The sequence below is a fragment of the Panthera leo genome, chromosome D4, assembly GCF_018350215.1.
Source record: "Panthera leo isolate Ple1 chromosome D4, P.leo_Ple1_pat1.1, whole genome shotgun sequence".
NCBI classification, from domain to species: domain Eukaryota; kingdom Metazoa; phylum Chordata; class Mammalia; order Carnivora; family Felidae; genus Panthera; species Panthera leo.
This window is the reverse complement of record NC_056691.1, coordinates 67,872,765-67,894,866: the sequence shown is the minus strand read 5'-3', so window position 1 is coordinate 67,894,866 and position 22,102 is coordinate 67,872,765. Positions and strand designations below refer to the sequence as shown.

Sequence of the window (22,102 nt, the reverse complement as noted above, 5' to 3'; positions counted from 1 at the left end):
CAGAAGACATACCATCCGACTCTGCTTGCCAGATTCCAAAGTCTAATGACCTTTGTTAATCACCAGCCAGTCTGTCTGCATCAGCAGACCCTGCCAACAGACACACCCTTCAACACAAAGGCTGTAGCTATTCCTTTTAAAAGAGGTTCTCTGAAAGCTCCATTGTGTAGCCCGAGAGGAAAACAAAATCTCTTCCCTTCAAAACTTCAAGCCTTTAGAAATAATGCAACAAAAGGCTTTCTGCTGTGTGTCTTTCGGAAATTTTGAGACTGGTTTGCACAACATCAACAAAAATTCTGGTCCTGCACAAGGAAAGGAGGGCACCTTCAGCATTGAGTCATCCACCCGGAGATGAAATTCATCTCTCTGTGCAGTTCTCTTAATATCTTGGTGTCTTCTGAAGCTGTTATCAAGGATTCTAACTTCGCTGGATGCAAACACAAACCAACAGCCTCCTTGTTCTGCTACAAAGGAGATTAAAGGGTTAGGAGATCAGAAAAAAAAAAAAAAAACCCACTGATTTGGAAAAAGAAGAGATGATGAAAGTGATTTCCTAATGGGTTCTAGCTTTAATGTTGTTGCAGTCTCTACCTCAAAAATAGCTCAGAGCCTTAGAAGAGGTTAATCTCCAGGCTGCCGAGAGAACCAGCGTCAGGTACAGCTGAATGGCCCTCAATCTGATGTCTGCATCACGCACGGAAATGAGGACGGAGCCTCCTTTGAAAGCCATTTTGCCTTTGTGTACACATTTCTCCTGAAGACGCTGACAGAAGAAAACAGAAATTTCCAGCAGGGCCTAAACAATCAAAAGAAACAGAAACTTGATGTGCTTATGAGACGGAGGGCACGCACACGTGCAAGAAGTGAGAGCAGGAGGAGAAGAAGGGAATGGGGGAGGCACACAGACAAAGAGAGCCGGACGTGAGGATGACCCATCCATCAAGCAGACTATGTTTTCACAGCAGATGGTAATCCTCTGAGAAACCAACAACAAGGAAAGAGATGAGAAGTTAGCTCTGCGTATCTGCCTGTTTCATCCACCCAGCAAGAGGAGCAATACTGAAACACTAAACTAGACACTGATCTGCTACAAAATGATGATTTAAAGCTAAAAGCCCTGATCTCCTACCTACTTACTTCATTTAAAAACACAGTCATAATGAGATTAGCAATACTTTTTTTTTTTTTCCTCACTGACCCAATCAGCAAAAGCAAAAGCAAAAGAGGAAGCTTCAGAACTAACTAAAAAGAAATGCCATTTCAGAAGGTCCTGGGGTGAATCTACAAATCAAACAAGCCCCTCCATCTCCTGCCCCCAATGCAGGATTTCCAGGCCCCTCAAGGTCAAACGGGTGTCAATGACTAGACCCTAACACCACCCTCGATGCAAGCTGCCCTGGTAACATGGATTCATTCTCGAATAACCTAGTGCCTAAGTGATTAATCCTCTCAACACGCACGAAGCCCCTAGACCATTCTAATTATTCATTACTCTTCAGTACTACTTGTTATTGGTGACTGGTTTTGTTCCATTTACATTTCTAGTTTGGGGATTTCAAAAGGTGGGGTTTGGATGAGAAACCCTAAATCCAAATTTCCATATCTGATAAACTCCTAAAGACATATTTAAAGAAAACCCAGAGGTCTTGCTCAGGATTTGGAATACACACAAGAGAATGGGGAGAGGGAGTTGCTCCGTCAATTACACTGCCTGCCCACCCACTTTCTGTGCTCAGAACCCCAGGGATCCATCATGCCTCCGCGAAGGCCAAAGGGGGCAGCTTTCCCACAGCTTGACTGCGTGTCCTTCCGGCTCATGGCCCAGACATACCTGGAGAGGGGGAGGCATCTTTGATGGCTCACAGTGTTCTTCCAACCCAGGTGACCATCAACCCTCGGCCAGGGCAGCTTGACGAACACGCTTCCCTAGGCCTGCATGGCCCAGGAGCAGAAACATGGTCTTCAAGTCAAAATCCCAACTGTCTCCAGGAAGTGCCCAAACTAACATGTGCAGGCCTTACCCAGATCAAACCTGTTCTCTGATGAAGGACTGTTGACCAGAAATAAAGCTGTGAGGCACCACAGCCACGGGGATTCAGTAGCAACTAATTATAACCTTCAAAGCCTTTGAGAAATAGAACCAGAGACACCATAAGGTGCTTTTCCTCTGTCCACTCCAGAAACCTAGTTTCATTTATAAGGCACTGAGCTCCCCAGTTCTCCGGAATCTCAAGTCTGATGAAAGGTTTTAGTTAGCACCTGTTGTTTGTGCTTCTCTTACTTTCCAATGAATGGAAAAACCAATTATCCAAGGCCTGGTAGTGGAATGCATAAACTCTGGAATAGTTCAGCTAGAAAAACAGAAACATCAAGAACCTAAAGATCATTCCACAGATACATTTGCAGATCAGAAAAGGCTGATACAATGAGGTCAAGGAGCTATGGCATGTGTCAGGACATTAACATTTCTAATTATGAGCCCCGGCACTACCATGGTTTGGTAGGAAGGAAGGACTTTCATGCTTAGGCTGAAAAATGGGGGGAAACCACTAATTCATCCACTTGAGAATGTGGGCTGCTGTTCTTAAAGCAAGGCGTATTCTACATCACTACTTATCATTTACCCTTGTCGTGGTCAAAGTGGGAGTTCTAGTAATTTAAAAATCTTTTAAAGCATCTTTACAAACAGGACTGGACTGAGAAATTGACGTAAAACTTCCTTTCAGGACCGAGAACAGTAGTGATAGGATCAAACTGACAAATACAAATATGGAATCTGTGTGTGTGTGTGTGTGTGTGTGTGTGTGTGTGTAATAATTAATTTTACTGATTTAATTTGACCTCAGAGATGGGTGTGTGCCCTCCAAATTTAACAGGGACTCTGTCTATTAGAGCAGAATCAGCACCTTCCAAGTAAGTCCAAATGATTTATGTACTCCTCCCATGTTCTAGTTAAAAATAAATAAATAAACCCACAAAATAAACCAACAAAGAACTTCTGACAACAAACTACCTCCATCGATCCCACAGCATTCGGTACTACCATAGATCCTGGCTCACCATGTGGTGTCTTCAAATGTCCTATCAAATGTTTATACTGTTTGCTACATGATCTAAGCAGTTCTGTGTACTCTTGGCAATTCACCACACTAATGAAAGGTTTAACATATCAGGGAGGATAAATAATTAAGGAATTCAGAAGGGAGACACAGCTGTTCTTCAAAACCAAATTTTCAGAAGAGAAAGGATTAATTTGCAATCACATATGTAACCCCCAATATGATACTGAATTTAAATAGTAGCAGAGAAATACCATGAGACCCTGAGTCCTGCCAATGTACGTAGCCTCTGTTCTGTGTGGTCAGCCCGGTCCATCTGTGGACCTCGCACATGAGCGCAAGTCTGAAGCAGGCAATCTGCAGATGAATAGCCCACTCAATCTCTGGCCCACGATGGTACGTTTCAGGGTATCTCTCGCTTCAGCTTTGTTCTGTGTAAAGTTTGCAAGTATCACCGGACATGTTGAGTAATATTTCATAACAGACACCTTTGGGATCATCATTAAAATGAGATGAGCATCTAGGGATACAATCTAAATGACTAAAAAACTGTCAGATATGTAAATAAGAAGCAATTCTGGCTGAGTGACCTGTTATGAAAGCAGGTAGTGAGTGTCTAACACAGAAAGAGATAGTACATACCTTCTGGAGAATTCATGCATTCCTTTGCAATGATATAAGGCTAATTGAGGCCAACAGGCCAATCGGCAGCCTGCCAGCTCTCCTGTCCTTAGAAAAGGAAGCGTGTGATTTGAACAAGGAGATAAAAGAGGAGAGAAGGGACTAGAAAAGAAAGGGAGGAAGCAGGGTGGTATCTCAGTAGCTTTAGACTTCATTGTCTGTGAAGGGGGACCTGCAGTTCGCTAGATAACTCTAATTCTGAGAAGTGTCCTGACAATATTCTCCTTGAGAAACAAAACAAACCAAGACGCCTCCTCACACTAAAATTCTCAAAACACAACCGTGACAAACACGATCTCAGCTCATCTTGTTCTTCCACATGACGGAAAGCCATTCTCGGTGTTGAATGAATTCTCTGAAATGTCATGGGCCCATCAGGAAGTTCCTTGGAAACTTTGAAGCCACTCTTGCCCCCGCACTGAGAACAAGAGATAACGGATTTCTCTCCTGGAGAGCCAGTCCTCACCCAAACGGCAGAGACAGAAAATCACGGTGTTCCTTTATAGACTCTTCAGAATGCTGGCTGGGTTTCTACAGACACTTTTCACACTACAAGAACTCTCATTATAAAAATTGTAAAATTAAAGGGAAGTTGCAGATATGCTGCTGGGTCTTCATTACAGAACTGATTAAGACGCAGAGTAAGCAGAAGCTGCAGTAAAACTCATCTTGCACCTCAGGAAAGACCAACCCATGCATCGAGTACCTCCTCTGTGGGTTTGAAAGCTTGACTGACCTCAGGCGTTGGGTATGCCTTCGTGGCCGTAACTGTTTCTGGCACAGAAGGTCTGGCCAACCACACAAAGTCTAAATTCCACAGTTTCAGTGAATGGCTCTAGAAACCATTTTAACAATTCACCTTGTTCTCTATTACCACTCAGAGAAAAACAAATCAAAACCAAAAACTGGGGTATGGCTGTTGACTTGCGGAGGGTAGAAGAAAGCTTTGCTGCAAGAACTCTTTTATTTGGGGAAAAGCCCACAAGAATCCCAATCTAATGCCTCAGAGACTCATTCATTGCCTTATGTATATGGTTTGCTCACAAAATTCAGACAAGTCGCTTCTTTTACATGCGAATTTGTCCAAGTTTGCTCATACCAGTATGGCACACAAGGGCCAGATCCAAGCACTGCAATGACCTTCCCAGCCTAACTTCTTATATCTGACAAAACTGACTATACAAGCCTGACACTTGGGTCTGTCTGTCTTTCTCCAAACCCTGCTTCCTGATCTAACTACCCCATCAGGATGAAAGCCCTAAGCAGATTGCTTTCTAGAAAGATAAACAATGGCTGGGCTTGTGTGGATCATGAACACTTCGAGATCCTCCTACCCAAGGACACTGTGAGCTGCCTTTTTTTCCCCCTTCTTAGCCTCTACCTATATAGCAGAAGCTATCAGAGGCTGCTGTCCTTCCTCCTTAGTAAACTAACCAAATGGCCCATTCATATTCATTGGTTGTTCCAACAAATTGATAGAATCTTATAATAGGAAACACACAGTATGTGTTTCTGTATGGAACTGGCAAATACCAGGAATTAGTAATGTTTTTTTAAAAAAAATGATAGGCAAGCAATTTCTTTTCCCTTGTAATCTCCAATCAACTTTCAGCAAGTAAGTTTACTCCTAAAAATCACTACCCCTCAAGAACTTCTAAACAGAAAGTTAAGACATTTGTTTGCCAAACCCAAGAGTAGGATTTATCACCATGTGAAAACACAAGAGTGCACCAGTACTCAGCCAAGCCCCACATTCCATAAAACCTTAATAATAAATCTCATTTTTGCCCAACAAATTTGGCTTTTTCAGCTTACTCACTATTGGGCTGCTCTAAAAAAAAAAAAAAAAAAAAGATAGAAAGAAAAAAAAAGATAATACAGAAATGCCTATCCAGCAAGTAAAAGAATTTGTTCCCAGCAGGTGTGAGAACTCTGCCTGCCACCTTCACCTTAAGCAAGTCTTTCAAAGCCTTTACTTGGGCATTTTGCTAAATGAAGAAATCAGATTATACAAAAAGGGAGGGTTGTATAAATTTTCCTTCTCATCTCTGAAAGACTTTTTTTGACTTAATTCACTCTTTTACTTTTATTACTATCCAGAAAATAAACGTCCAGTTTTGTATGGCTGACTCCTCATCACTGAAGTTCTATCCTCCAAGAGGCATTCCCTGACAACTCTAGCATTTGTCTACCTAACATTTGACCCCATGAAAGTGAGCCCCCTCTCCACAATGCTCACCACACTCACTTTCTATCACATTCCGCTGCTTTACTTCCTTCACTGTTGACATGATTACCTATTTGTGGTCTGTCTCCCTCCTCTAGAACATAAGCACCCTGAGAGCAAGTCCATTCCTGTCTATTCATACTGGTATCTTCAGCACTGGGGACAGCTCACACAACGGGTTCAGCAAATGTGTTGAATGAATGGAAGAATCAGAGATTCTGAAGGATAAGATTCCAACCAAACATTAAAAGATTAGTCATGGGAGTTATATTCTTTTACTAACCCCATGTTATCACAGAGCAGCAGTGGTCCCAACCAGGGGCAATTTTGCCTCCCTCCCCCACTCCTCCACCATCACCATCAAAAACCCCAGTCCAAGAGTATTTGGCAGTATTGACAGACATTTTTGATTCTGGAGGGTGGGGTGCAACTGGCATCTAATGGGTAGATGCCAAGGATTTTCCCCACCACAAAAGAACAATCTGGTCCAAAATGTCAATAGTGGAGAGGTTGGAAACCTTGTGACAAGAGGTCTGTGTTATTTTCAGTCTTTGTATATAACCCACCTGCTTTTGTAATCTTTCCAATGGGGTCCTGCCTGGGGTATCTCTGACCGAGATGATCAGCAAATTCTCTCCCAGCACAAAGATTTTATGATGCTATGGTTCTAAATGACCTAGGTAGCCTTCAGGTCATAGATCACAAGTTTTTATAGTTTTATTTTTTTCTGATTTGGGTATTTTACTAAAAATTTCTCAAGAAAAATGTATGATTAAGATGAGTGTGGGGTGCCTGGTGGCTCAGTTGATTGAGCGTCCAACTTCAGCTCAGGTCACGATCTCACGGTTTGGGAGTCTGAGCCCCACATCGGGCTCACTGCTGTCAGCCCAGAGCCTGCTTCTGAACCTCTGTCCCCTTCTCTCTCTCCCCCTCCCCAACTCATTCTCTCCCTCTCTCTCTGTCTCTCTCTCGTCAAAAATAAACATTAAAAAAAAAAAACTTTAAAAAAAGGTAAGTGACTGGGCCACCTTTCTTTAGTGATAAGGCCCTTGCACTGTTGATGATCCCATGAGCTTTGAGCATAAGGGGTCAATGTCATTAACAGGGTCAAATTCAACACTTAACATGTGGCCTCCAACTAAAATTTCTGTGGAAAACACGATGCACATTTTCTCCTCTTTAATATGTAAAATTATCTTCTTTCAAAGTGATTGGGCCCCAGACTAGTCAAAATCACTCTTCCGAGGACAAGTAATGTGTTCCTTTGGTTCTTATACCCCCAGGGCCCAGCACAGGTCTGGTCCTGATGAGATTTACGGTATGCATGCATGTATACATGCCTACTTCCCAGGAGAAGATTCGCTGGTGGTACCAACCGATAGCCAAACTTTTAACAACCTAAGCAATTCCAGAGAACCTTCCATGACCAAAAGAACAAAACTTCACGCAATACAATACTTCTCCTCCACTCCAACTCATGCATGAAACTCAAGAAGCCACATCATGATAATTAGCTGCCTACTGGGGTACAAGGATTTCTAAGCCTTCTCTTATCCCTGATTTGAGTAAGTGACCATCATTCTTTTCCTCATCATCCATAGGGAAAGTGCTCTGGCTGCATCATTCCACCCATATAATTATAACACTGTTAAGCTCCGCTGAACTGATGTGACACTTGGCATCATCACCTGGGGCTATTCTTGAGACTACTTGGTTGCCTTCCCTCCACAAAAAAAAAAAAAAAACTTTTAATTCTTGTTTGCAAAGATTCTAGAAAGCCTGAGGAAAAATTCTCCCCTATAGCTCAAAACTATATAAACATTTTCAGTGGAGGGAAGTATAACAAAATTAGGTAGGAGCAGAATTTCCTCTCCTTTGTTTCCCTGAAAATATTGAAACAATATATTACTCGTGCCTTCCTTAAGTCAAATTGAAGAATTCACTCTAAGAAGTTAATAACCTCTAGGCTCATAATGTCCACTAGAGAGGGGATCTTAAAGAACAGATAGTTCAACTTGGTCCAATGTCTTCACTTTTTAGATAGGGAAACTAAGATCTCACAAAAAATAATCTGCACAAGGCTTATAAAACACAAATTCTCGGAAGCCAGAAAAAAAAAATACATCTTTTGAATTCCATCATTTGAAAGTTTGAGTAAAGGCACTCTATAAATGTTACTCAGTTTGTTAATAGCTATTCACACTTAAAGTCCATGCCATGCCCCATATATTCTCACTAACAAGAGCTTTCATTCACTGGGAAGGCAGTCTCCAGAATAACCTCCAGTGTTTCCTCTGTTCTGAATTCTACACTCAGGAGAGTAACTGAAAAGGTGCAAAATCCATAGTCTGCAGTTTGACTGTTCAAAGACCTTCTTAGGCATGCAAACAGTGTGTTCCTACTTTGGAAACACATTTGGAAGACCGAAAGTTGCTGACAAAGGTATACACAGAAGAACAAGAGCTATAACACTGAATTATCTTTCTTCAGAATCCAACCTCATGGAATCAGAACAAGGTTACGTAGTAGCTTTATGCCTGCCAAATCTACCCCATGAGGAACATCGTCTTGTTTCTTATGGAAAATGTGCACTGCCAACAAAGTCACTGAAGAGGCTGGCTGAATGAGTCTTAAGGGTATCTGGAAATATCAGGGTCAGTTCTTTTAAAATGGGAAGGAGAAGAACAGTCAGTCCGACAAATGGCTGGCAAGGAAGCCAGTCTTCTCATAGCACATCTAGTGGTGGCTCGGACCAATAATTCCAGAACATTGTTGATACCAGATTTTACTTCAAGTTATATATTATATTCTGAAACCAGCCACAACGTGGAATATTTTACCACATTTACATATATACGTATGCACGTATTTGTCATCTATTTATCTATATTCCTAGTAGACATCTATACTCCTGTATTGGATATTAAAAAAGCTAATGTAGGGGCCCCTGGGTGGCTCAGTCGGTTGGGCGGCCGACTTCAGCTCAGGTCATGCTCTCACGGTCCAGGAGTTCGAGCCCCGCGTCGGGCTCTGTGCTGACAGCTCAGAGCCTGGAGCCTGTTTCGGATTCTGTGTCTCCCTCTCTCTGACCCTCCCCCATTCATGCTCTGTCTCTCTCTGTCTCAAAATTAAATAAACGTTAAAAAAAAAAAAATTTAAAAAAAAAAAGCTAATGTATCAGAAAGGCTGGGAATCATCTTTAACTTTTTAAATATTCTCCATAAAGTGTCTCGTACAAAAGGTCGCTTATTGTAATGAAGAGAATGGCTTAGAGATCAAGAAGAAACTGAGATGTCTAAGTTTTTTCATGATTTCCTTTCAATACTGTTACACACATTTTGAAGGTCCAAGTAATTCCCATTACTTAGGACAATGATTCTCAAAGTGGGGTTCCTAGACCCAGCCCAGCCTCAGCATCACCAAAGAACTTGTTAGAAATGCAAGTTTTCACACTCCTCTCCAGACTTAATGTGTCAGAAACTCTGGGGGTGGCCCAGCAATCTGTATTTTAATAAGCCCTCGGGGTGATTCTGAGGCTCACTCAAGTCTTAAGATTAAGCTCAAATCCTTCTTCCTGTATGAAACCATCCCTGAGACCAACTCTACAATGGTCCTTCTCCAATGGACGGGGAACCTTACTAATAAATGCCGTTGATTGAATGAATACAATAATAGCTATAGAGTCTTCCAAGAGCCTAAGAGAGGACCAATGTTTACAAATATTTCACTTCTTTTTTGGCAATTAGTGGGAAAAGACTAAGTTGAGGAATCCAGCATCAGAAGCTATTAAGGGCACATTAAGAGGCAGAGTTCCTGTCTTTGAAACAGTGAATATTGTGGCCAATACAATGCTCAGATTGATGTTCATCTCCCTTAAAAACTTCCGAACAGTTCATGACATGATGTCCTTGATATTTGTAGAGAGGGATGTGGCGATCCACAAAGGAAAAAATTGTGGAGTACTTTATCCAGAAAATACTAAGAGCTCAGTAAATCCTCAAAACCCTAGACTCTTCCATGATAGGAGGCTTTCGGGATAAACAAAATCTTATTAGGAAACACCTCCAAACTTGGAGTGGTTATTTGATTTCGCACTAAAGCTAGAGTACAGGGCTAAATCTGCAGTAAGAATCAACATCTGAAAACACAGATGTGTTTGGAAATCCCTCAAAGGAAGGATGTGTGCTTTAAGCTAACCAAGGGACTCCCAGAAAAAAATGGTGGCTAATTGTCTCAAATTGCAAACAAAGGCTTGGCTGAAGGGAAAAAAAGAGGACAACATAAACAAAGGAAAAAAAAAAGTTTGGCAACACCAAAATGACAGATCAATGGGGCCCTCAAATCAAAAGCAGGACTTAAAGCTTAGATTCATAGAATTCAGAGATAAAATTTACCAACTGTGTCTTGCCCAGGAACCTAACCAGAAGACCACAGCAGACTACTCAAGGGGTATAGAAGTTAAAACGACCCATCAAGACCTAAACTCAGGCTCTGAACACAGAATTCAGCAGGACTTAAGGAGAAAATTTAAAGAGATATTACCTTTCCTACTTGGGGGCCAAGAGCAGGTTCAGACAGTTATGTTCCAATCAGAGATAAATTAGAAAAAAATGAGCTGAGGTTTAAAAAGAGAGAGAGAGAGAGAGAGAAACAGTATGGAAAAGACCAATGAATAATCTATTTTGAAAGAACAGGGCACAGATGAAAATTACACACAACAATTAACAGAGATACTATAAAAGAAGAGATCAAAGATAAGATGATAAGACATCAGAATGAGATGAAAGAGGAGCTGGCAATTGAAGAAAGAAACTGACAACAAAAATAGTATCATTGAAGAACCAATAAATATATTAAAGTAGTAACAGACAAATCCACAAACCAAAAACAAAGTTGATGATGTGGAAAACAGTCTTCAAAAACCTACACAAAGCACAGAGAAAAAGGACAAGTAGATGAAAGCAGGTAGAGAAGATGACAGATAAGAAGGTTTGAAAACAGAGATCCAACATACAGATAAAAGGTATTCTAGAAGTAGACAGCAAAACAAAACAGAGCAAAACAACATACACTCGAATCTGTGATAGAAAATAATTTTGTTGAAATAAAGAAATATCTGTGGTTTGGGGAAAATGTAACAGAGAATCATCAAAATTGAGACATCCTGGTAGTTACAGAATTTCAAAGATAAACAATGGAAGCTATAAAATCAAGATATTTTAATATTGGTCAATTATACGGGGGAAAGTCTGGACTTTGTGACAGGAACATTCAATGACAGAGAAGTGAAGGGATGTCTACAGAGGCTTGATTGAGAAAGAGAGAGGAGCATGTTGAGTAAGTTCCCAACTAACTTTGCAACCATGTTTAAAAGTAGTAAGAAAGCATTTTCAATCAGCAGTCAAGGAATGCAGCACTTACTAATAACTCTCCTTCAATATCTACTCAGTGATGGAAGATATCCAACCAAGAGAAAATTCAAAATTGAAATCTCAAGAATATGGAATGTAGAGGTAAACAGAGGATGTGAGCACTGAGTCCTCTTACATCCAGAACTAAGACTGAGTAATTAATAATAATTGCAAAACAAGATTATAATCCCTTCAATGCAATAACTATAATAACAATAAATTATTCCATAGAATAACAATAAAATTAAATAGAATTGGGAAAAATCCTTTTTAAAAAATGTTTTTAATGTTTATTTATTTTTGAGAAAGGGAGAGAGAGAGAGAGAGAGAGAGCGAGCACCAGGGAGGGGCAGGTAGAGGGGGACACAGAATCCAAAACAGGCTCCAGGCTCCGAGCTGTCAGCATAGAGCCTGACACAGGGCTTGAACCCACAGTCTGTGAGATCATGACCTGAGCTGAAGTCGGAGGCTTAACCAACTGAGCCAGGGAAATAAAATCCTCAAGGATAATAGCGGAAACAAAGAGGAAGACATTAGAGGATACATATAAGTGGAAGAATATCCTCAACTTTCATAGTAGAACATATAAAAATACTCGATATTGCTTCCTTCTGAAGATAATAAATCTCCCAGTAAAGATATAAAGCACATTAAAATTAAAAATTTAATTAGTGGGGCGCCTGGGTGGCTCAGTCGGTTAAGCGGCCGACTTCGGCTCAGGTCATGATCTCGCGGTCCGTGAGTTCGAGCCCCGCGTCGGGCTCTGTGCTAACAGCTCAGAGCCTGGAGCCTGTTTCAGATTCTGTGTCTCCCTCTCTCTGACCCTCCCCTGTTCATGCTCTGTCTCTCCCTGTCACAAAAATAAATAAAACGTTAAAAAAAATTTTTTTTTTAATTTAATTAGTAATAAAAATACAGACTATATAGATTTTAATTTTCTATATTAAAGTAAGAAAATGCTTTCTTACTACTTTTAAACATGGTTGCAAAGTTAGTTGGGAACTTACTCAAAGAGTTGGGAACTTAATCAAAGAGAACACAGACCATGTAGTAAAAGACAGAAGTCAAAAGAAATGGCACAGAAATATACTAGTAATTAAATTAACTAGAATCAAGTGTATATGTTATAGCAATAAGAGCAAGCTGGACAAATCCTCCTATGGAAAATACCCCGAGTAGATTAAAAAACAAACTCTTATTCCACTTGGTCTATAAGAGACACATAAACTAAAAAAGACAAAAAAGTTTGAAAGTAGTAATGATGTAAAAGACACATCAAGAAAAGGAAAAGTAGAGATCATGATAAATATTATTCAAAGTTACACTCACAAAAAAGCTTTTAAGCCTATCTTTAATTTTTACAGAAATTAAGGGTAAGAAGGAGAAAATATTCTCAGTAACGGAAAATAAATAATCATTGCAAAAAGAAAAACACTTAATAATGTAAAAAAGTACAATCCACCATGAAGATTTATCATGAACATTTACACTCCCTAACATCACCAAATAAATAAAGAAAATGGCAACAAATAAGAAGGAATAGGCATATGCACTTAATAGATTAAATGAAGAAAGACAACTAAGAAGAGAATTAATAGAATTAAGTTCAGAGACACATTCCAAATTCTATATCCTGGACACAGAAAACACATTTTCATTTCAAGCAACTGTGGGGCATTACAAAGATTTTCAAACACCCATGGAGGTTTACAAGAGACTATCATGTCAGAATTAGGAGATAATAAATGACAAACAGAAAAAAAGTCCATCACTTCTACTTACAATGCAATAAAACTGGGAGAGGGTGGAAGGACAAAAACTTCCAAACACACTTGGAAAATTCTTTTTAACATTCTCCTAAACAACTTCCGGATTAACCAGAAATAAAAACTCAACTACAGAATGTGACTTTAAAAATGTTATGTATATAAAATATGGAATTTGGTAAAAGCTGTACTTAGAGGACATTTCATAGTTCTATAAAAATTGTGACTCAAGAAATAATAATTCTTATAAGAACCAAGAAATAGTACTAAATGAATTAAACATCCAATGCAAGTAAAAAAAAGAAGGAAGAAAAGTAGAAAAAAAAATGATTTAATTAAGATAAAGACAGAAAACCAAGAATTAAATTTAAAAAAACAATAAAACTGACCATATAACCACAATTTTTAAAAATCTAATACTGTTGGGGCACCTGGGTGGCTCACTCGGTTAAGTGTCTGACTCTTGATTTCAGCTCAGATCATTATCTCATGATTCATGGGATGGAGCCCTGACAGCAGGGAGCCTCTCTCTGCCCCTGCCCCATGCACAGTCCCCCCCCCCACCCCCCTCAAAATAAATAAGCTTAAAAATTTTAATCTTGTATAAAATTAAAACTTCTAGCTAGCCTAATAAGAAAAAAGGTGTGTGGGGGGTGGGTGAGGCACAAATACAGAGAATTAAGGATAAGAAGCAGAAAATATTCACAAATGTAAATGAAAATAAAGAAATTACTCTATACAACACATAGTAATACTTGCAAACCTAAGTGCAACGGATGATTGTCTAGAAACATGTATTACCAAAATTAATCCAAGAAGAAACCATACGAATGGAAGACTAGGAAAGAGACAAAGAACCAGCCCAATCACAAGAGAGCCTTCAAAGAATCATTAAATCAGGTATTTTTGAAACTGGTTCAAAGCCTAGAGTCTTAAGAGTTTCATCAATGTATTTCCACAGCTAGTGTTAACACAAATAGCAAAGCTTGCTTAAAAACAATAATTATAATCATAATACAAGCAACCAATACACAGATAAATATTGAGGCAAGAATTCAGATAAAATCCAAGTGCACATTAAAGAATACTACTCCATGATCAAGTGGGATTCACTGCAGGAAGGCAGTATTTCAATACCAGAAAATCTATACTCTCCTACATTAAGAAGTCAAAGGAGAAAAAATAATGTGATCAATACAGAGCATACTAGACAGCATTTGATGAAATTCAGGATCCACTTCTAATAAAAATGGGTTAATAAGATAACACACACACACACACACACACACACACACACACACACCCCTCAGCTTCATGCTTAATGATAAAACATTAGAAGAATTCGAGTTAAAAACCAGACAAGGATTATCACAATTACAGAGCATCGTTGTGAAAATGCTAGCCAATGCATTTGTACACGAAAATAAAGTAAAATAACACTTGGAAAAGAGGAGATAGTTTCCAAAATTTATAAAAAAGGTAAAGGACCTGGATGTGGGCCCAGGTGAATAACACTATAACTTTCTACTTAATAGTTTAAAACTTTTTCAACAAGACTTTATTACTTGAACATTTAAAACACTCATCAAATGGAAAGCACTGTAGTGATTTGGCAGGATATTGGTTATCAATGGCTTTATTAGAGCTCACCTTACTAAAGATGTTAACTCTCCTGCCAACCCTGGCATTCCTTTTTCTCCCTTGTTTGGGACTCTTTAGTAACCCCTTAAATCAGTAATCTTAGGGGCACCTGGGTGGCTCAGTCGACTCAGTGTCCAAATTCAGCTCAGGTCATGATCTCACAATTTGTGAGTTCAAACCCCACATCAGGCTCACTGCTGTCAGTGTGGATGGAGCCTGCTTGGGATCCTCTCTCTCTCTCTCTCTCTCTCTCTCTCTGCTCGTCCCCCACTTGCTCTCTCACTCTCTCTCTCACACACAAAAATAAACATTTTTTAAAAAATCAGTCATCTCAGATGAGCCATATCTGGTGATTTCAGGAATTCCCATCTTAAAGTCATGAAGATAATTTTTAATTGATTATATCCACATAAATTAAATTTCAAGCAACAAATTGCTCTACCTACACACTGAAAAATCTTTCAGTTCTGTGAAAAGAAAAATTACCCTTCATCTCCTTTAAGGAATTTAAGGTGAAAGGAAGACTGTGACAATGAACTCCTGAAATCAAAGTATGAAGCCCAACTCATTGTCTTTTCCTCATAACCACATGGAAAAAAATCTCAACATTGGTCTAAATTCAGTGTTTTCTCTCAACTTCTCCTTGACCTCAGATTGACGTCCCTATAAATTCTTGGTTTCAATTCTACCCAGCAGCCTGATGTTTACCTGCCTTCTGTTCTTCACTATGTCTGACAAGAAAAAGAAGTTTCCATCTTCTGTCTGCCTTTCCCTTCCTCATCCCAAGAGGGGGACCCATCCTATCCCTCTTCCCTTGCTACAGTGGAAGACGTGCTCCCACTCTTCATATGCCAGGCTGATTCCTCAACTTGGGCCCCTGATCCAGTCCTCTCCTGCCTCATCAGAGAGCCCACCTGATCTGGATTTTCAATTTCTCTCTGAATATTAGCCAAGTCACTCCCATCTTAAAACTCACTTTCATCCAAGAGGAAAACCTACTCACACATACACAGATACATACAAGCACACCCACTCAACCCATGTCCCTCTGGCCTCTCTTCTTCCCTGGGGAAACAATACAGTTACAGTCCAAAATGCCTGGGGCTGAATCCCAATTCCATGATTTAGTAGCTATGTGAATCCTTGATGAATTACTTAAACTCTCCAAACCTCTGGGGCACCTTCGTGGCTCAGTTGGTTAAGCGTCTGACTCTTGATTTTGGTTCAGGTCATGATCTCAGGGTTTGTGAGATGGAGCCCTACATCGGGCTCTGCACTGAGCATGGAGTCTGCTTGGGATTCTTTTTCTGCCCCTCCCAGGCTCACGTGTGCTCACTCTCTCTCTTTCTCAAAATAAATAAACACTTGGGGTGCCTGGGTGGCACAGTCGGTTAAGCGTCCGACTTCAGCTCAGGTCATGATCTCGCGGTCCGTGAGTTCGAGCCCCGCGTCGGGCTCTGGGGTGATGGCTCAGAGCCTGGAGCCTGCTTCTGATTCTGTGTCTCCCTCTCTCTGCCCCTCCCCCGTTCATGCTCTGTCTCTCTCTGTCTCAAAAATAAATAAACGTTAAAAAAAAAATTTTTAAATAATAAATAAACACTTAAAAAATGAATAAATAAACTCTGCAAACCTCCATTTCCTCATCCATACGAGGAAATCCACAGCTCACAGGGTTGTTGTGTGCAATAATCTGGACAATGAACATAAAGCATTTGATATAGTTTCTGACATATATGATGGTGCAATTATAACTGCCATTACTACCATGAATCCCCCTTTTCACAGACAAACTGTTTTCCTGCTCCTTCTCCTTCAGTCCTCTACATCTGGCATTTATTTATTTTTATTTTTATTTTTTAATCTTCATTTTTGAGAAAGAGAGAGAGTACAAGTGGAGGAGGAAGAGAGAGAGAGAGTGGGAGACACAGAATCTGAAGCAGGCTCCAGGCTCTGAGCTGTCAGCACAGAGCCCAACGTGGGGCTCAAACTCACAAACTGCGAGATCACGACCTGAGCTGAAGTCAGAGGCTTAACCAGCTGAGCCACCCAGGCGCCCCTACGTCTGGCATTTATAAGTAGCATTCTACTAAAACAAATTCCCTATGGTCAGGAACAACCACCTTAGGGCCAATGAGAGGATACTTTTTATCAAACTGAATCATTACTTCCACACCATTCTCCACAAGAGCCATGCTCCCCTTTAAGTAACTCTCTTCCCTGGACACCTAAGACTCTCTCCACCCTGAGCCCCTTTCCCAGCACCACCAGTTTACATTCATCCCTCAGTCTCAGGTCAGCCCAGGGTTTCTCAACCTTGGTACCATAGGCATTCAGGGCCCAGATTATTGATTGGTTTGGGTGGGGACTGTCCTGGGCAATACAAAATGTTTGGCAGCACCCTGGCCTCTACTTACTAGATACCAGTAATGTCTCCATCCTCTACCCCCAACAACTCCAGTAGCAAAAACCAACAGTGTTTTCCACTGGCTGAAAAATCATCTCCAGTTGAGAAACCCTTTCTCTAGAAAGCCCTGCCTGGCACTTCAGGCCTGGGGTCAGTCCCTTTCTAGATGTCCCTAAATCTCTCAAGCATTTTCCACAGAGTACCACCTGCTTAATTTCCTGTCTTCCCACACCATACTATGAGTTCCTTGAAAGCTAGGACTATGTATGCTTCAACCCAAGCCTTGGCCAATGACTGGAACCTACATGCTCTCCTTCCTTTACTTGGAAGCAAATTTATTATGAGACATACTTTAACACAGATTTTCAAGGGGAAAAAAAATCCATGCATACTAAATATAAACTTTAATTGTAACAAATGCATCCTTTTTGAGAATTATAAAGGTGGAGAAAAGTGTGTCTTAGTACCCAGGAATAAGGAATCAAGCTGGGCTGGTGGGCTGTGTGCATGTACATTTGTGTGTACATGTGTGGAGGGGTGTGCTGACAGAGAAGTGGAGATTAGAAATAGAGATTTCAGCCTCAGCCCCATGTGGCCTTGAGCTAGGGGCCTTGTGGCTGGAAGCCATCCTAAGGGAGATCAGCAGGACCCTCTGCTGGCCTCTTTCCCTCTGTATTCTCAAGCACAAGGCATCTCCTTCCTTATCTCAATGCTGTCCTTGTCTTAAGACTTCCCAGCTGATCTGGAGGGTTTTTTTTTTTTAACTTAATGATATGTTTCTACCTTCATCCTCCTTTTCTCATATCCTTGTGTACATGACCATGCTCCTTATACTGTTCCTGCCTCTGGCAATGAAATTTCAGACAAAGTAGAGTGTCCTTACAAAATACCATAAAACATTACTGCATTCCAGAAGACTGGTGTATTTGGGGGGATGAGAAATGTCAGGATTGAAAAGAACTAACTGGTCTCCCCAGACAGTTTATTTCTCCAGAATAACTAAAAAAAAAAGTCTTTAAAGACCCACATATGAAAGTAGAATGAGGTCACTGATGGCCAAGGTTCAACACAACATGGGCAAAGCTCTTGTCACCAAAGCTAAGAACCCCAGGCATCCAACTCTTTTGCCCACATTATAAAACCTGTAGTTCTCCTTAAGGAATTTTTAGGGGAAGTGTTCCTTAACATTTCAAATAAATGAAAAAATAAGTTGCAAAACAATGCATCGTCTATTGCTATTTAAATGACAATGGTAGTAACATGCTAGGATATAAACATAGGAAAAGAGAGGATATATGTCCCAAACCCCTAACAGAAGTTTTCTCTGTGGGTGGGGTTAAAAAGAACTTTCACTTTCTCTGAATTCCAAACTTCTATAATGTTTGTGTATGTTTTGGTTATTACAAGCTGGAAATTCTTTTTAAGGTTTAAGTGTTTTCAGAGAAATAAGTAAACAAACTAAACAGTCTCTCAGTTCCAACAAGTCAGCCCACATTTTAGGGAAAGGGTGGGTGTGTGCTCACTTTGGTGTTTAAATACTTAATATGTGTCCACACAATAACGTGGGCACGTGAACAAAAGGGGTAGAGCCAAGATGAACCACGGAACACTAACTGCCAATCAGCAAATAGACGAAACATCAGTGCTTTGCTAGCTCTCTTCACAGACTTCAGACAGGAGCAGAGGTGTCCCACGCGATTTGAAAAAGCAAAGTTTAGCAGAAACACATAACTGGACACAAACCTGAATCAATCGGTTGACCCCACCGACTGGCCATTCCATCTAATGTCTCGTTTTATTCCGACAGTCCCTATGGAGGACAATGATTCCTCCCTGAATCTACCCCCAAATAGGTAGAAACACCTTAAATATCCCTCCAGGAAATATTAGAAGCAATATAATCCATTACCCCCTGGAGATATATGGGCCACCACTCATGACCATCTCATCCCACAGCTGAGATAAGGTGGGAAATCTGAGACTCGGTGAGGTCAAGTTTGGCTTAGAAGTGTCTTGTCACTGCCAAGGGCCATTTCATCACACATCTAGACTAGTGATGAGGGAGTCATTGACCTGGTGTTCCCGGACCTCATTGAAAAGAAAAATCATTTTCATTTAAGCCAAAAACACATATTTATTGATCAGCTACCATGTGCCAATACCATCCATTTATTGAACATGAGAGTGCCTGCTAGGTAGCTGTTATGGTTCTAGACATGACACAAAAACAAGAAACAGGGAGACCTGGGGTGGGGGGGTACCATGGACAGGTAAAAGGCATGGTTTTTCTCACAGAGGTTAAAATAAAATTGGGATAAGACTAAAAATTTTAAAAACCTAGAGAATGAAGAATTCTCAATACTCTACAACGAAGTATGGATTGTTATGGTACAGTTTCCAAGTACAGAGATGTTTAGAACTGGGAGAGCAGAGGACACAGTGAGTCCAGGGGTTTGATAATGAGTGTTCTCAAAACTAGCCAATGTGGTCAGTAGAACTAGCATAGGTTTTATCAAAGAGATATAATAGGACCTCACCCTAGCAGCCAGGATCTAGCTTTATCACCTACCACTTGACCTTAGTAAAGGTACAGAACTGCTTCCTCACCTGTATAAGGGGACTAAAAATATCCATCCATCTTCTAGGGATTAAAAATATGGGGCTAAAAATATCCATCTCCCAGGGATTAAACAGATAACATCTAGAGTCTCAAATGTCAGATTCTTCCCTCCCTCCCTTCATTGGGAGAACAACAGGGAACTCTTACCATCCTTAATCAGGGGAATGTGATATAATGAAAGCTGTGTCCTCTCAAGATTATTTTGGCAGCACTATGAAGGACTTCTTAGGCCGGGAGGGGAAGACGGGAGGGTGGTAAGACACAAGCTGCTAAGGCAGCTGCTGAGATGGTCCAGGGATGAGATAAAGCAGGTCTGGGCTGGGAAGAGGCACCGGAGGTGAAGAAGAGGGGGTCAAACCTAAACAAATATTTAGAAGGGAAAAAAGGACAGCAGCTAACCCTCTCTCTGTGAACTCTAATAACCAGTTCACCACTTCCTGACCCATCTGGAGTAACAATGCGATGTGGTCCAAGCTCAATTTTTTTTTTAACGTATGTCAAGAACAGTCAGTTCTTCAGTGATAGATGGAAAATTATATTCTGAACTGTATTTTATTTTTTTAAATTGTTTTTAATGTTTATTTTTCAGGGAGGGCAAGCATGCGCATGAGTGGCGGAGGGGCAGAGAGAGAGGGAGAAAGAAGATCCGAAGCGGGCTCTGTGTTGACCGATGCGGGGCTCCAACTCACAAGGCATGAGATCGTGACCTGGGCCCAAGTCAGGTGCTTAACCGACTGAGCCACCCAGGGACCCCTTAACTGTATTTTAAAATGAACAGTGCCAGTGAAAGTGTAGAACATCACCCAAGAATTTTAAGAAGTAAGGGTCCTTAGGTTGGAATATTTTAGCCAGATGGTACTCAGAGATGCCGCACCAAGCTGTGATAACGGCGTTCTTATACATTTTCTATCTAACTAGATGGCAAGGAAATTACCTAGACCAGAAATATACTGCAGGCCACATATGTAAATTGAATACTTTTAATGGCCAGACACAGATGTAATTAGTTTCAATAATATATTCTATTTAGCTTAATATAGCCAAAACTATTATTTCCACAAGTAACCAACATAAACAGATGTTAATGAGATATTTTACATTCTTTCTTCATCTATGAAGTCTCAAAATTCAATATATTTTAGACTTACAGCAAAATCTCCATTCGGACGAGGCATTTTTCAAATGCTCGGCAGTCACATGTGGCTCAGTAGTCACATGTGTCTACTACATAGACAATCTTCAAGTACTTGAACAAAGTACTTATTTTCAATAGAGTTTTCACTGGAACTCACCTTGATGTAGTCCCCTACTGCAGCTGAACATCTGGAGATTAAAAATGCTAACCTAATCACATCTGTTCCCTGGCTTACAGCCCTGCAATATCTTTACATTTTCCTTAAGATAAAGATGAACCAGTGATGGATCCCTTCCATTCAAAAAGGAAGGTGTCGTATTATGTTTTATGGCTTATTGAAATAATATCTTGGTAGCTTATTTCTGTAATAATAGAGATACAAAGGTCTTCCTCAGATCACAATTTCTTTACCTACGCTGTTAAACTGGTTGTTTTCATCATGCGCCAACCCCAGAGATGATCCAGCTGAAAAACACCTTAGGCCAACAAGGGCTATTTTGAACCTGGCACACGGCCTGCCTAGCAGTACCCAGCCCGGCAGTTAAGAGCACGGGCCTGGAGCCCACTTGCCCGAGTGAGTTTGAGTCCAGGCTCAAAACGGTAGTACAATTTCATAGAATTACAGTAAGGATTGGATGAGGTGATACAGAAAAATTATTTGGGCACATAGTCTGTTGCCAATAATTCTTATCCCTTACTTGCATGGACTTCTCTACACCAGAAATGCCAGTATCATGTTTCTCAACAATCTGAGAGGCCTGTAGGCAGCGTTGCACAATGCAAAGAGCACAGCTGAACTGTGTTCACATCCCTGCACGGACACCTAACTGATGTGACCATGTGCAAGGTACTTAACCGGTCTGAGCCTCTGTTTCCTCATATTCAAAACAGAAATCACAATAAAATTGGATCCGCTGCACAATAATACAGCTAAGATTAAATCAAACAACAAACATAGTAGGTGATTTGGCCCTTAGAAAATATAACGTCTGCCCTCCCTTGAGTACCATGAGCATTTCCCCTTTCCCTCCTCCATCAGAGTCCGTTGCTTTGAGCATATTACTTTGGGGGTGATTTGGAGTACATCTCTTCTGAGTGAAGTAAAGGCAAAGGGAAAGTGTCATGACAGGACTGTGTAGTGCTTCAGTAGGCATCTGC

At 40.6% G+C, this 22,102-nt stretch overlaps 1 protein-coding gene across 4 annotated transcripts in view; it reads right to left on the bottom strand.

Moving 5' to 3' along the window:
* ZNF462 (zinc finger protein 462) overlaps nucleotides 1-22,102 on the bottom strand; it is a 144,581-nt gene that overhangs the window by 81,340 nt on the left and 41,139 nt on the right. Inside the window, exon 1 of one of the 4 annotated variants that reach the window (XM_042912429.1) lies at nucleotides 3,702-3,781. The exons of the other annotated variants lie outside the window; for them this stretch is intronic. The gene's annotated coding sequence lies outside the window, so the exon portion shown is untranslated. Of the gene's footprint in view, nucleotides 1-3,701; nucleotides 3,782-22,102 lie in introns of those variants that run through there. 4 annotated transcript variants of the gene reach the window in all.